Here is a 12394-nt window from a genome sequence, read left to right as displayed (position 1 = left end):
TTGTTCTGTATGCAGGAGTCTGATGGAAACAAATTGCTAGTTACAGTTACCTTAACCCACTACTGAACAAGATCAAGAATTTTTTAGACTGTGCCAATATTAGGTGAGTTTTGAACTCTAGGGTCAGTATCTTGATGCTAAAACCCTGTTTTGTTTTATTTTATTTTCTAAGTTCCTTAAGAGTTGTGTGGCTTTGCCCATGCAGCAGTGGCAGAACAGCGGTTTCTCAGGGGACAGGGACTGACCTGTCCGTGCTGATTTGGCTCACCTTTCCCTATCTGGAACCAGGACAGACAGAAGGTTGAAGGAAAAGGCAGCCCCAACCCCACCCTGCTATGTGGTTCAACTGAGCCTCTCTCCTAAGGGTTTACTAATCATCCTCACTCACCCTGGCCTGAACTCGCAGCAGAGACTCTGTGTCAATGAGAGAAACCTTCTTGCATCCCTTGGAGGAGCTCAGACCTCTGCCCTGACCTCCAGCTTTGGCTCCAGCTGTCAGATTTTGACCATAGTGACCACAAAGAGAGTGCCCCTGGCCAGGACGTTTGACTACACCCACCTCATCCCTCAGGCACTCACTCCACTCATCTGGACTGACTGTCAGGAGTACTGTGGTGCATGGAAGTCAGTCTGGAGAGATGAGTGGATAAATGCTTTGCTTCTGCTAAAACTGAAGGCATCACAAGTGATTTTTCCTGTGTCCCTATTTCACTGCAAAGCAGCTAGCTGTTTCTGCTGTGATCACAGGCAGCACAAAGCTTCAGGATCTCTGAGGATTTGGGGGATTTCCAGGCTAGAGAGAGCAGTTCTAGGAACTTGGTAAAACAGAGGGAGGGAGAGGGGCACTGGGAAAGAGAGGAGGACTGAGGACCCTAACTTTGTATTCTTCAGAGCTCAGAGGCCTAATAGAAAGTGGAAAGTACAAGTGTCAGCCTAGAAAAAAGACAAAAGGTTCGAGGCTGACTCATCCATTCTGCACCCTTCCACTCTGCTCCCCTCCACTTTGCTCCCCTCCACTCGGCCTTCTATTTTCTGCCCTCCTGTCCTGCCTTTGCCATCTCTTCTATTTCCTCTTATTGTCGAATTGCCAAAAATGCCAGAACTGCTAGTGCCTTCAGGTGTTTTAAGAATTTATTCAGTATTTTCTGGACATGTTGTAGAGGATAATGACTATGTCCCTGATGAAAAGGAGTGTTCACTAGCCAGGCAGGGTAGCACACATTTTAAAATCCAGAAACTCAGGATGCACAGGCAGATTGCTTTTTGAGTTTGAGGTTTGAATTCTACACATAGAATTCCAGGACATCCAGAGGAGGAAAACCCTGTTTTGAGCACCAAACCCAACCCATCCTCATCCCTAAGTCCCACCCCCAACCTGACCCCTACCCCCACCCCTGAAAAAAAACTTTCCTGCATCTGTCCCTCAAGTACATGAAGGCCATCTGATCTACCCATGGCCCAGGAAGGAAACTGGGGCCTGTGGTCCCTGAGAATGCTTGCCCCACCCCTGCTTGATCACCCCAGACAGATTTGCAGTCACCCCAGCAGCCTCTGATGCTTTTGTCCAGTGCTGCTGGAGAACCTGGGTGGATGATTTAGTCTCTGTTCATCAGGAGGGCTGCTGTGCCTTTGGCTTGGATCCTCTTCTTGGAGCCCCAGTAGTTCCTGATCATAGGGTAATCTCAGGTTTCCAATCCTTCCCTTAAATGAGGAAGAAATATGAATACTGCAAACCAGGAACAACTTTTCCACCCCACATATTCTTCAGCACCATTACACACTGTTCCCAGCTGCTGCTGTTCCTTTCCTGTTTCTCCCATAGTTGTGAAAGAAAAGCTAAGAGGGCTACCTACCCAACACAGCCAGAGAGCTGCACCTCCCAGCACTCCTGTGGTGACCACAATGGCTGCAGTCTCCCAAAGCCTAGGACTGGAGGAGACCCAAAGAAGTCTCAGCCTGAATGGGGAGATGTCCTGAAAGCAGAAAAAAATTCAGTTAGTAAAGCGTCCCTTGCTTCACAGAGAAGGAAGTTGTTTGTTTGTTTTCCTCTCCGCTGCTCTTCAAAGTTTGATTTCACTAACTTCAGGTCAAATGTCCACAAACCTGTTTTCTGGTCAATTACCAGCCTTTTTTTGGCTTTCCAAAATGGTAGTACCAAAAGATTTGTGTGTCAGGGAGAAGAAACCACTTTAATAAGCATTGCATTTACTCATCTTCCACAAGGCAACAGAGCTGGGTATCTGTCTGTTCAATAAAACAAAGCTTTAATAGCATCTGTGAAGGCAGACAGGCAAACCAGGCTGTAGACACTCTTCAGCTTGTCAAAAGTCAGACCAAGGAAAACTTATTCCACGCTGATATAAAAGGTACTGCCATTGGTCTCTTCTTTTTCTGTTGCAGCAACATCTTTCTTCTTTTAAATTATCACATCATGTAGTTTCTCAAGTCCTCCCTTCAGCCCATCTCCTAGGATTGCACAGGTGGGCTGCAAATGCCAAGGAGCAGATGAGCTCAGTTCACCATTGCTAACAAATATCAGAGAGAGAGGGAGAGAGGGGGGGAGAGAGGGGGGGAGGGGAGGGGAGGGGAGGGGAGGGGAGGGGAGGGGAGGGGAGGGGAGGGGAGGGGAGGGGAGGGAGAGAGAGAGAGAGAGAGAGAGAGAGAGAGAGAGAGAGAGAGAGAGAGAGATCCTGTTTGTTAGCAACTATAAGCACAGGAAGTCCCTGATTTTCTGATATTCTAGTTATATTATGAAGTTCAGATATGGCTTCTTCTGTTCTCTCAACATCAACACAGTTCACCACAAACACAATGCTATATGTGCATCGGGTTAGGACTTCCACAGTGGTCTTACTTTCTCATGCCCAGCTACATCCCAGAAGTGAAAAGTGACTGTTTTGGAATTGCCCAAGGTTACCTTACTTTTCTCAGTGTCAAGTCCTTTGGTAGGTATGGTATTTACAAAGTCCTTGAACTGCAGCCTGTGTAACACTGTTGTCTTTCCAGCACAGTCCAAACGGAGAATAACATTGTGAAAGGACTGAAAGGAAGGCAAGAACGACAGGCTGGACAGGATGGAAGTCTGGTCTGACAGTCCATTCACCTTTGCCATTTCCAGCTGCAATGGTGTCACAAACTGAATGCGTTCTTCATATCTGGTTAGGATTCCTTTTCCTGGGTTATCGACCTAGGAGATTGCTGGCTGAAGGTCCTCCTGTCATCACCTCAGCAGCTGTTAGCCTCAGCTGTCCCAGGAGCATCAGAGAAGCCTGACTTTGGTGCTGCTACTGTGCGCACCACCCAGCCTGGCTTCCCGGGCTCGCGAGCTTCGCAAGGGGCGGGCCTTCTCAAGGGGCGGGCAAGCTCGCCAGCCTGGCTAGTGGCCCTGTCTCTGTCACGGAGAAAGAAGCTCTTAAAGCAACAGCTGAGTTTAGGGAAAGAAGGAGCAATAGTCTGCTTTGCCAGAGGGACAGTGAAGGCCAAGATCATTCAATATGCATTGCATAGACCCAACCCCCACAAGAATTTTCATACAGCACCACATAATTGAAAATTAAAGAGCCATCTTTAAAAATAGAAATGAAGGGATGTGGTACCCTGCAAGATTGGCATTAGAGAACCACCCGCTTTATTAAGAGTGCCCATGGTGTCTTCTATATAGAAAGTGAGGGTTCTGCATCGAGGCTCAGATCTTCAGGACAAGATAAGGCAAGGGTATGAGAGCTGTGCCCTGTCACTCAATGGTGATTACAGAAAAGAAATGCTAACCCCTCCCACTAGGAAAAATTCAACACTCCCAGGACCCAACTCAGGCCTTCCAACCCACTCTGAGTCCATAAATAAGAGTTCAGCCTCATGGGAGTTTGACCTGTCTCCTCCCCAAACCATCTCATCCTGGCTTTCCTACCTCATATGACCCCAGATCTGTTTACCAAGAAGAGGCTCTGGTTCATGGTGAAGACTAGATCCTTCCAACCTGCTCTAGAACAGCTCTAAATAACAGGACCTTCAGTACCCTGCAGATCACCTGCCCTGTGCTGCACTGAATGTAGTGTGCTGTCTGTAACTGATTGTCTAAAAGTAATATCACTCCAGCAGCCCGGATATTCATCAGCCTCATTAGAATATGTGAGTTGGACTCCATCCAATGACAACTGTAGACTGCGGATAATTAGTAACCAAATATTCAATCTTTCATTGGTCGATCACCATGTTTCCCACAAAGCTTTTGAACCACTTCTTCACTTTTTCTGTGGTTTGTGGTTCATGATAGAAGCTGATCATCTGTAACTTCAAATCTTCTTTTGTTTCCTGAGCTGAGCTAGGGTTGGGCTTCCTGGTGATGAGTTGGGCAGGCATACCACCATTCTCCAGGGAATGCCAGCCTGGGATGGCAAGAACGACCCTAATCCCCAGTCATGGGAACACACCTCACCCTATATCATCTTAGAATGACCTCAACCAGTAGTTATTTTTAGTGTGATTAGTTAATTAAACCTTATCATATAAGCGGGTGTCCTAGGTAAACCTAGAACTTGGTCTCTGGTGCTTGAAGGACAACCCCTCCAGCTCTAAAGGAAAACACCTATGGAGCTTGGAAGACAAGTTCAGTGTGTCAGTGGGAAAAGCGCTTGCCACCAATGCTATCCATGAGGCCAACACAGTGGAAGGAGAGCATGAGTCTCTCTCTGTAAGTTTCTCTCTGACCTCCACATTTGTGCTGAGGCCAGAAGATGGCTGGGAACACATGCATACAGAAGCACAAGGTCTCTGTCTCACACACACACACACACACACACACACAGAGAGAGAGAGAGAGAGAGAGAGAGAGAGAGAGAGAGAGAGAGAGAGAGAGAGACGCACATGCTCACACAGTGAAAGTAATAATATTTAAAATGCCAGACTTTGGGGTCTTATTAAGAATAGGAAGGAGGAAGGAGATGAAGAAATAAGACTCGAACGTAGGTCCCTTCTCTATTCCAGACTAAGGAGGGTTTGGGGGGAGGCTGACATGACAGTGCTCAGTCAAGCAGCACAGGGTTCAGGGCCAAGTCAGCTATTGATATGTGGTTGGAGTAGCCACAGGCTACTCATCTCCCTAGTTTGCAGGCTCTTCCTCATCTCCCTAGTTTGACTCCCCACCCTCAACCCGTGTGAGGTCCTTCTGCCCTGACACTGGTGACAAGTTGGCAGTTATCACTCCCATTGGATGGTGAGATCCTGAAATAAACAACCAGCGTCCTCACCAGCACTGGTTATAAAGTCCGCCCAGATCCCCAGGAATCGAATACACCCCATGTCTCTAGATCTGCTTCTACTAGCTTCGGGACCGCAGCTGCCCTGGCCCGGACCCCAACCTCACGGGTGAGTGCAGGTTACAAAGGAAAATGACTTTTGCCCAGAGGAGCCAAGGTTCCATCTATAAGCCTCATCCCTGCGTTTGCCACCAGACCATCTGCCCCCTTTCCACCCTTTCGAGCCCTACTTCCCTTCTCACCAGAGCACCGATAGGGGTGCCGATCGGGGTGCCAGGAGGAAGTCCTCCCATAGGAAAAATTCTACACTCCCAGACCTTCCATCCCACTCTGAGTCCATAAACAATGAGAGCTCAGCCACATGGGAGTTTGACCTGTCTCCTCCCCAAACCATCTCTTCCTGGCTTTCCCACCTGATATAAACCCCAGATCTGCTTACCAAGAAGAAGAGGCTCTGGTTCATGGTGAAGACTAGATCCTTCCACCCTGCACTAGAACGGCTCTGGCTCTAGATAGCAGAACTCTCTGTTCCCTGCAGATCACTTGTCCTGTGCTGCGCTGAGTGCAGTGTGCAGTCTACGACTGAAGGTTTAGAACTGTTTCCTCTGCCCCTCGTGACATTTGTAAACCACATAGGAAATTAGTTTGGTGTAGGCTTCGAAGACACAGACCACAGAGTCTTGTTATCGAGAAATCTTGTAACTTTTCATTGTAACTTTTTTTGTTGTTCTTTTTTTTCTTTTTTTTTCTATTGTAACTAATATAGAAACTACTTCAAGTAACCATCTCAGGGGTTACTTGAAATTTTTGTTGCACACTGAGCTGACCTAGGGTTGGGCTTTCTGGTGCTGAGCTGGGCAAGCATGCCACCATTCTCCAGGGAATGGCAATCTGGGAGGACAAGAAGGACCCTGACTCCAGTCATGGGAACTCACCTCACCCCAGCTCATCTTAGAATGACTTCAAACAACAGGCATTTTTAGTTTGATTAGTCTCTAGATCTGACGGAAGGCGCCGCCGCACACACTGCTCCTGCTGCTGGCCCTGACCTGGCCTGATCTGATCTAGACCACCCGCGTCAAGAGCCCCGCGCCCCACTCCTCTCACCAGCCCTGGGTCCCGGGAGGTTCACCGTGAGCTTATATTTGTTGATGTATTTCATCACCGCCGCCTTGCTGCCCCGCCTAGGGGATTCCCATTCACCCTTTTGGGCTACCGGGATGCTACGCAGTTCGCGATCTTATCAGAGCTGCGAAAACACTAAGGTTAGAGCGCGCGCGCGCGCTGTGGTATAACAGAGATGCGAAAACTGTAAGGTTAGAGCCGAGCGCGCTGTGGGTGGAGCAGGAGGGGCCGCAGTGTTGGGAGCTGGAGACATGGTGTGTCAAGAATGAGGAGCAAACGTTCGGAGTGGACATGAGGGCCCTGCTAGGCTATTTCAACCAGAGCGAGGGCGGTGAGTGACCCTGGGTCGGAGGTCATGACCACTCTGCTTCACTATGGACATGATTGAGATACCGCGTGAACCAAGTCCGAGGTTCTCCCCAACCTGTGGGACCCGCGGGAACCCTTGACCTGGGACCCACTTTCACTTTCAATTGAGGGGATTCCTAGGGAAGGATGGGCGGGCGGGGTTGACTGCTGAATCCTGCTGGCCCTTACACCATCCAGCGCACGTAAGGTTGTGACAGTGGGGTCGGACCGGAGCCTTCTCCATGAGTACTGGTAGCTCGCCACTATGGCCCACGATTACACTGCCCTGAACGAAGACCTGAAATCGTGGACGGCGGCGGACACGATGGTGCAGATCACCAGACAGACAGAAGGCCAATCTGGAAGGTGCTTGGGTTGAGTGGGTATGTAGATACCTGGAGAAGAGGAAGGAGAGGCTGCAGTGTACAGGTAACCTTTGCAGCTACCCTATTCCCCTCGCCCCCCACCCGACTCCCCCACCCGCAAGCTGGAGCTTAATTCTGAGAAAGAAGAAAAGTATCAGATGTAATAATGTCCATCTCACCTTGTTTTTAATTTTTAAATATTATTACAAAAACACGTAGCAAAAGAATCACAGAAGGAAATTAGCCAGATCAAAGTTAGAATAAGCATTTTGAACCCATGCATGGTCTCTGCTGCATTTTGAGTTTTCTTTTGTGCAAGGTAAAAGGTGAGAAGTTCGTCTTCTCAGGTGTAAACCCATGTCGCAGCAACATCTCTGGTTCACTGAACGTTCTTTGTTGAAAATTGACTGTGCATAGCTTTGACATTTTATTTCCAGGACCTCTATCCTATGCCTTTGATTTTCCTGTCTACTTTATACCAATTTCAGGACATCCTGGTCACTACAGCTCTGCAGTAAAATCTGAGGTTGGGATTGCAACACCTCCAGTTCTTACTGCTTAAGATTGATTGACTGTTCTTAGTCTTTTGCATTTTTTCTAAACCTATGAAATAAATTAAGATTTTGATAGTAGTGCATTAAATCTGTTAATTTTAGTAGGATGGCCGTTTTCACAATCTTAACTTTGACAGTGCAGAAGCATGGGTTTTCTATTTCTTTTTAAAAATTGAATCTTATTTTTAATTGACATGTAACAACTGCACACATTTATAGAGCACAGCATGATTATTCTGATACATATATATGACGTGTGGTCATCAGATCAGTCCTGTAAAATATTACTCCTGCCACTGAACTGCACTCCAATGCCCACCAACCATCATCCCAGACTCCAGTAACCATTCATCATGTATTTGTACAATCCAACTATATTGATATCTTTAAATGAATGATAAATAAATATTTTGGAAATATTTTAGTCTTAAAGTCTATTAAGAAAATATCAATAAGCAGCATAATAATAAATTCTCTAGGAGCCTCAATAATTTTTTAAGAGTGAAAAAGACATCCTGAAACCAAACTTACAAGGACTGACACTCTTTCCCACAGCAAAGCAAAGTATCATTCATAGGCAGCCCATCACCACGACTGCTACATAAATAGATCCACATTCTTGCTACAGAAATCTAAAGAATTATCATTGTCCCAAAGAGCATGAGTTTTCTGTCCCATGTCTAACACTGTCCTCTGTGGTGTCCCTTACATTACTGTGAAGTGAAGTTTTCAGTGTAGAGTTCTCTCATTTCCCTGGTTAGACAGAGCCCTAAGCACTTAATTCTGGGGACTCACTTAGGATGGCATGTTTCTCCTAATGTCCTTCCCTGAGACTACACTGTTGTGTACATGAAGGCTACTTTCTAATATGGATTTTTGTATCACGAAACTATCAGGGTTGATTAGGTCCAAGAGTTGCCCTGTGGTCTCAACTGGGACTTTTAAGCTAAAAAAATTGTGTTGTCTGGAATAAGAGACAATGTGACTTCTTCCTTTCCTATTTGAATGCTTTTCTTTTGTCTAACTGAGTAGCTGAGGTTTCAGATAAGAGAGCAGAGAGTGGACAGTCTTGTCTCTTCCTCCTGATCTTAGAGGACACACTGGTTGTCCTTCTCTCCATTTCACACAATGGTCCAGCCCTCTCTCTTCATCCCTCTCCCCACCTCACTCCACTTCACAGAATGGTCCAGTCACCCCCCTCCCCTCCACAGAATGGTCAAGCCCTCTCCCTCTCCTCCTCTTGGGAGGAGGAGAGAGACATCCTGGGTTTCTTTACGCATTATCAGAGATTGGCTCAGCCTTCTCTCAGGACAGCTCAGAGTGGGTTTTAGGAGGGGGAAAAAACAAGGAGTCAGTTAACCTTTCATCTGCAGTCCTTGTGAGCCATGGTCTTGTTCAGGGCTCATTCTCAGCCTACAAACAAGGTCTTTGGTGTCTGACTCCAAAGATGTTGGGTCTCTGCCTCACTTGGTCAGGGAAGAAGTCACTTTTCCTAGTTGACATTTAGAGTCTCTGACTTTAGTCTCTTTCACTCATATCTAGAATTTCCCAAAGGGGAGATAATACAGAAGACTGTGGGTTCTTTTTTTCTTCCACCCTTTCAACCCCTTAACACTAGATAAAAGAGAAAAAAAAAAAAAGGAAGAGAAAAAAGGGGCAATGTCCTGCTGATTTGGAGTATCAAGTTCCTTGGGGCAATTTTGATATCAGGATACCTAATTTCTTTTTCTTTATGTATCATTACTTAACAAACTGTGACCAACAGCAAACAACCTCCCCACACCCCAGGACCCTAGAATTTCTATAACCTCACAAAGTGCCCAGAATTCCAAATGTAAAACAATCCCAGAAACTATCGGCTGCTGGCAAAATCATGCCCCTGATAGAGTCCCAGGCAAATCATTGTCAGATGATCTGGACAATCTGAAGCAGCCTCCTATTGACACATCTGGGATGAAAACAAAAACATAATATTTCTGTGGTTTTATTTTTAAAGAAACCAAAATGCCAAAATTGTTACTACAGTCTTCTCTTCAGATTCTCCAAAGATGCATGCGACCCATCACTCCAGACTTGAAGGTGATGTCACATGAAGGTGCTGGGCCCTGTGATCCTACCCTGCTGATGTCACTCTGACCTGGAAAAGGAAGGAGGAGGAATGGACCCAGGAGATAGAGCTTGTGGAGACCAGGTCTGCAGGGGATGGCACCTTCCAGAACTGGGCAGCTGTGGAAGTACCTTCTGGAGAGGATCAGAGATACACATGCCATGTGCTGCCTGAGCTCCTCACCCTGAGATGGGTTAAGGGAAAGCTGAAGCCTTCTGCAGACCTGTGTACAGGGATGATGGCTGTGGTCATAACCTTCACCTTCCCTTCCTTCCCCTCCCTCTTCCCCTTGCTTCCCTTCCCTTCCTTGAGCCTCCTCAGTCTACCATCTCCATGATGACCATTGTTGGTGCTGTCCTTGGAGCTGTGCTAATTCGGGATAAGATCATCAGAGGTGTTCTGTTGCGGATATGGAAGGGGCATGGTCTGAGGTTGCATTTGGGGGTGGGGCATTTGTTTTCTTTCATCAACTTCAAGAAGGAATACATAGTGAATGGGAAGCTACAGACACCATGTGCACACACACTGTGCCTATCTCTGGATCTGTGTGCTGACACTCACCTTACTCTAAAGCACAGGAAAAATGAAGATCAGATTCATCACACTGATGACAGATGTCACCTGGATGTGATGTCTCACTGGTCAGAGGTCAGGGGAGAATGTCCCTGGCAGGGGTTCATTCCCTGAATACCTGCTTCCTCATGTCTCCTGAGCCTTCCCTGGTCTGCTGACAATTCTAGAAACTTCCTGTGGTCCAGAGCTTCTCTGGTCTATCTCAACTTTTCTTCACACAAGTGAAATCTGAGGGTACTATACTCAGTCTCCAGGTAGGGGTTTGTATGGAGAAGGCTTATCCCTGAGGCATTCTGGGCTGGAGCTGGAGCCAGAGGGAACTCAGTCAGCCTGGAATTCCCCCTGCAGCCAAATCTTCTTGAGGGTTTGAGTGTGTGTTGTTGTTAATTATTTTTACCCCAACTGAAGTTGCTTGCTTTTAGGATATTTGTTAATTTCTCCCAAATAGTTGTTACAAACTCTTTGCCAATCTTCATTGATCACCCATAATGAAGTAATCTTAGCATTAGTATAAGTCTCTACAATTTCTGCTGGATCTATTCCTGACTATTTACATATTCTTGCTTTTTTAATTAAATAAGTATTTTCTATGCAAACCTTTAATTTTTTACTTTGTGTGCTAAGATGAGCCATTCTAAAATATCACTTCCATTTGTATAATGATCCCAATAGAAGAATAAGTTAAAGACAAAATAATCAAAATACAGATGAGTTTGAGAACTATGTCATTCCCTGTCGCGCCCCCCCCCCCTTGGCCCGCAGAGTTGAAGCGGCGCAGCGTTGTTTTAGTCAGCCATGTCAACTCTGCGGTGCCATTTTATTCAGCCGCATAAGGTTGGCGGCCTACAATTCCCATAGAATCTTCCAGTCTCTTTTCTATTAAGGTTAACTCTTTCTATGCTTCCTTTGTTAGCTGTCTTAGACTGTCTATGTCTGAATCTCCTTGTAACATTTGAAACAAATTACTTAATAAGCAGCTAATCCAATGGTGTGTAGGGCGCCAAAAATGTTGTGGCCCTCTCCACTCCACGCTTGGCGGCCACTGTTTCCCCGCCCAAGTTGCTGCTCCGGTCTGCAGGTCAGGGTCAATCGAGAGTGAGAGTGGGGATAAAGGGGAAGAGACTCGAAGAATGGAGACAAGACAGAGGTTCTGATCAAGTCTTAAGTCTCATTTATTGAAGGGAAATCTGGGGTATTTATACGCTTTTGCCATGTGCCTTGTAGGCGCATGGATACCATGTGCCTTGCAGGTGTTGATATGACGTAAGCCTTACAGGCGTGGATACCACGTGCACCTTATAGGCATATATGGCATGGATAGCACGTGGACAGCACGTGAACTGCATGCCTTGCAGGCGTGGATACCACATGCGCCTTGCATCAGGGGGCACTAAACAGCAAAACAAGCTATGTGGGATAAACAAGATGTTTGTCAGAGTGTGCTCAGCTGTTGTAGTGTAGAGTGAAAAATTATAAAGGCCATTTTATGAAATATGTGTAGATTTTTCGCCTTACAGAACTCGGAACTGAAAAGAAGATTTCAGGCCTTCACATTCCAGGTGAAGGACACTTGCTGGATTACATTCCCCAAGCCTCGCCCAAGGCAGGAAGGCATTCCTGATTACAGATAAAGATGCTACCACCTAGATGGGGCCATAGCCCTATAGCTGGAAAAAGTAAAGATAGTAATCTGAAATGGCAGAATAGGACACAATAGCATGGTGAAAACCACATTTTTGAGAAGAATGAGTGTGCAGAGTGATCTCACATGACTCTAGATCATTTGGGCTAGATTCTCTGAAATGTTCCACTGTTCTTGGTTACCCCTCCCTTGGTCTTCCCAGTGCTATGTTCAAAATTTGTAAAACAACCAATCATGTGTAAGCACGCGAAAATGCCTTCCTCCCCCCACCCCATGCTATAAAAGACCCTTTAACCCACCACACGGGGCCAAAAACCCTGCTCTTGGAGCTAAAGAGCTTGTCGTTTTTGACCGCCGGCTCCTCCCCTAATAAACCTCTGCTGATTGCATCCAGGTATGGTTTCTTGTGATTTTTGGGTGGTCTC

General features: G+C 46.5%; 2 pseudogenes; one reads left to right on the top strand and one right to left on the bottom strand.

Annotated features, from left to right (window-relative positions):
- Positions 1-2328: 2328 nt before the first annotated feature.
- Positions 2329-3308, bottom strand: LOC117724286 (ADP-ribosylation factor-like protein 4A; annotated as a pseudogene).
- Positions 3309-6671: 3363 nt separating this feature from the next.
- LOC117724285 (H-2 class I histocompatibility antigen, alpha chain-like) lies at positions 6672-11160 on the top strand (annotated as a pseudogene).
- The last annotated feature ends 1234 nt before the right edge of the window (positions 11161-12394 follow it).

Source organism: Arvicanthis niloticus, chromosome 20 (assembly GCF_011762505.2).
Source record: "Arvicanthis niloticus isolate mArvNil1 chromosome 20, mArvNil1.pat.X, whole genome shotgun sequence".
NCBI lineage: Eukaryota > Metazoa > Chordata > Mammalia > Rodentia > Muridae > Arvicanthis > Arvicanthis niloticus.
Note: the sequence above shows the minus strand (reverse complement) of the source record. Positions and strands in the feature narration are given on the sequence as shown.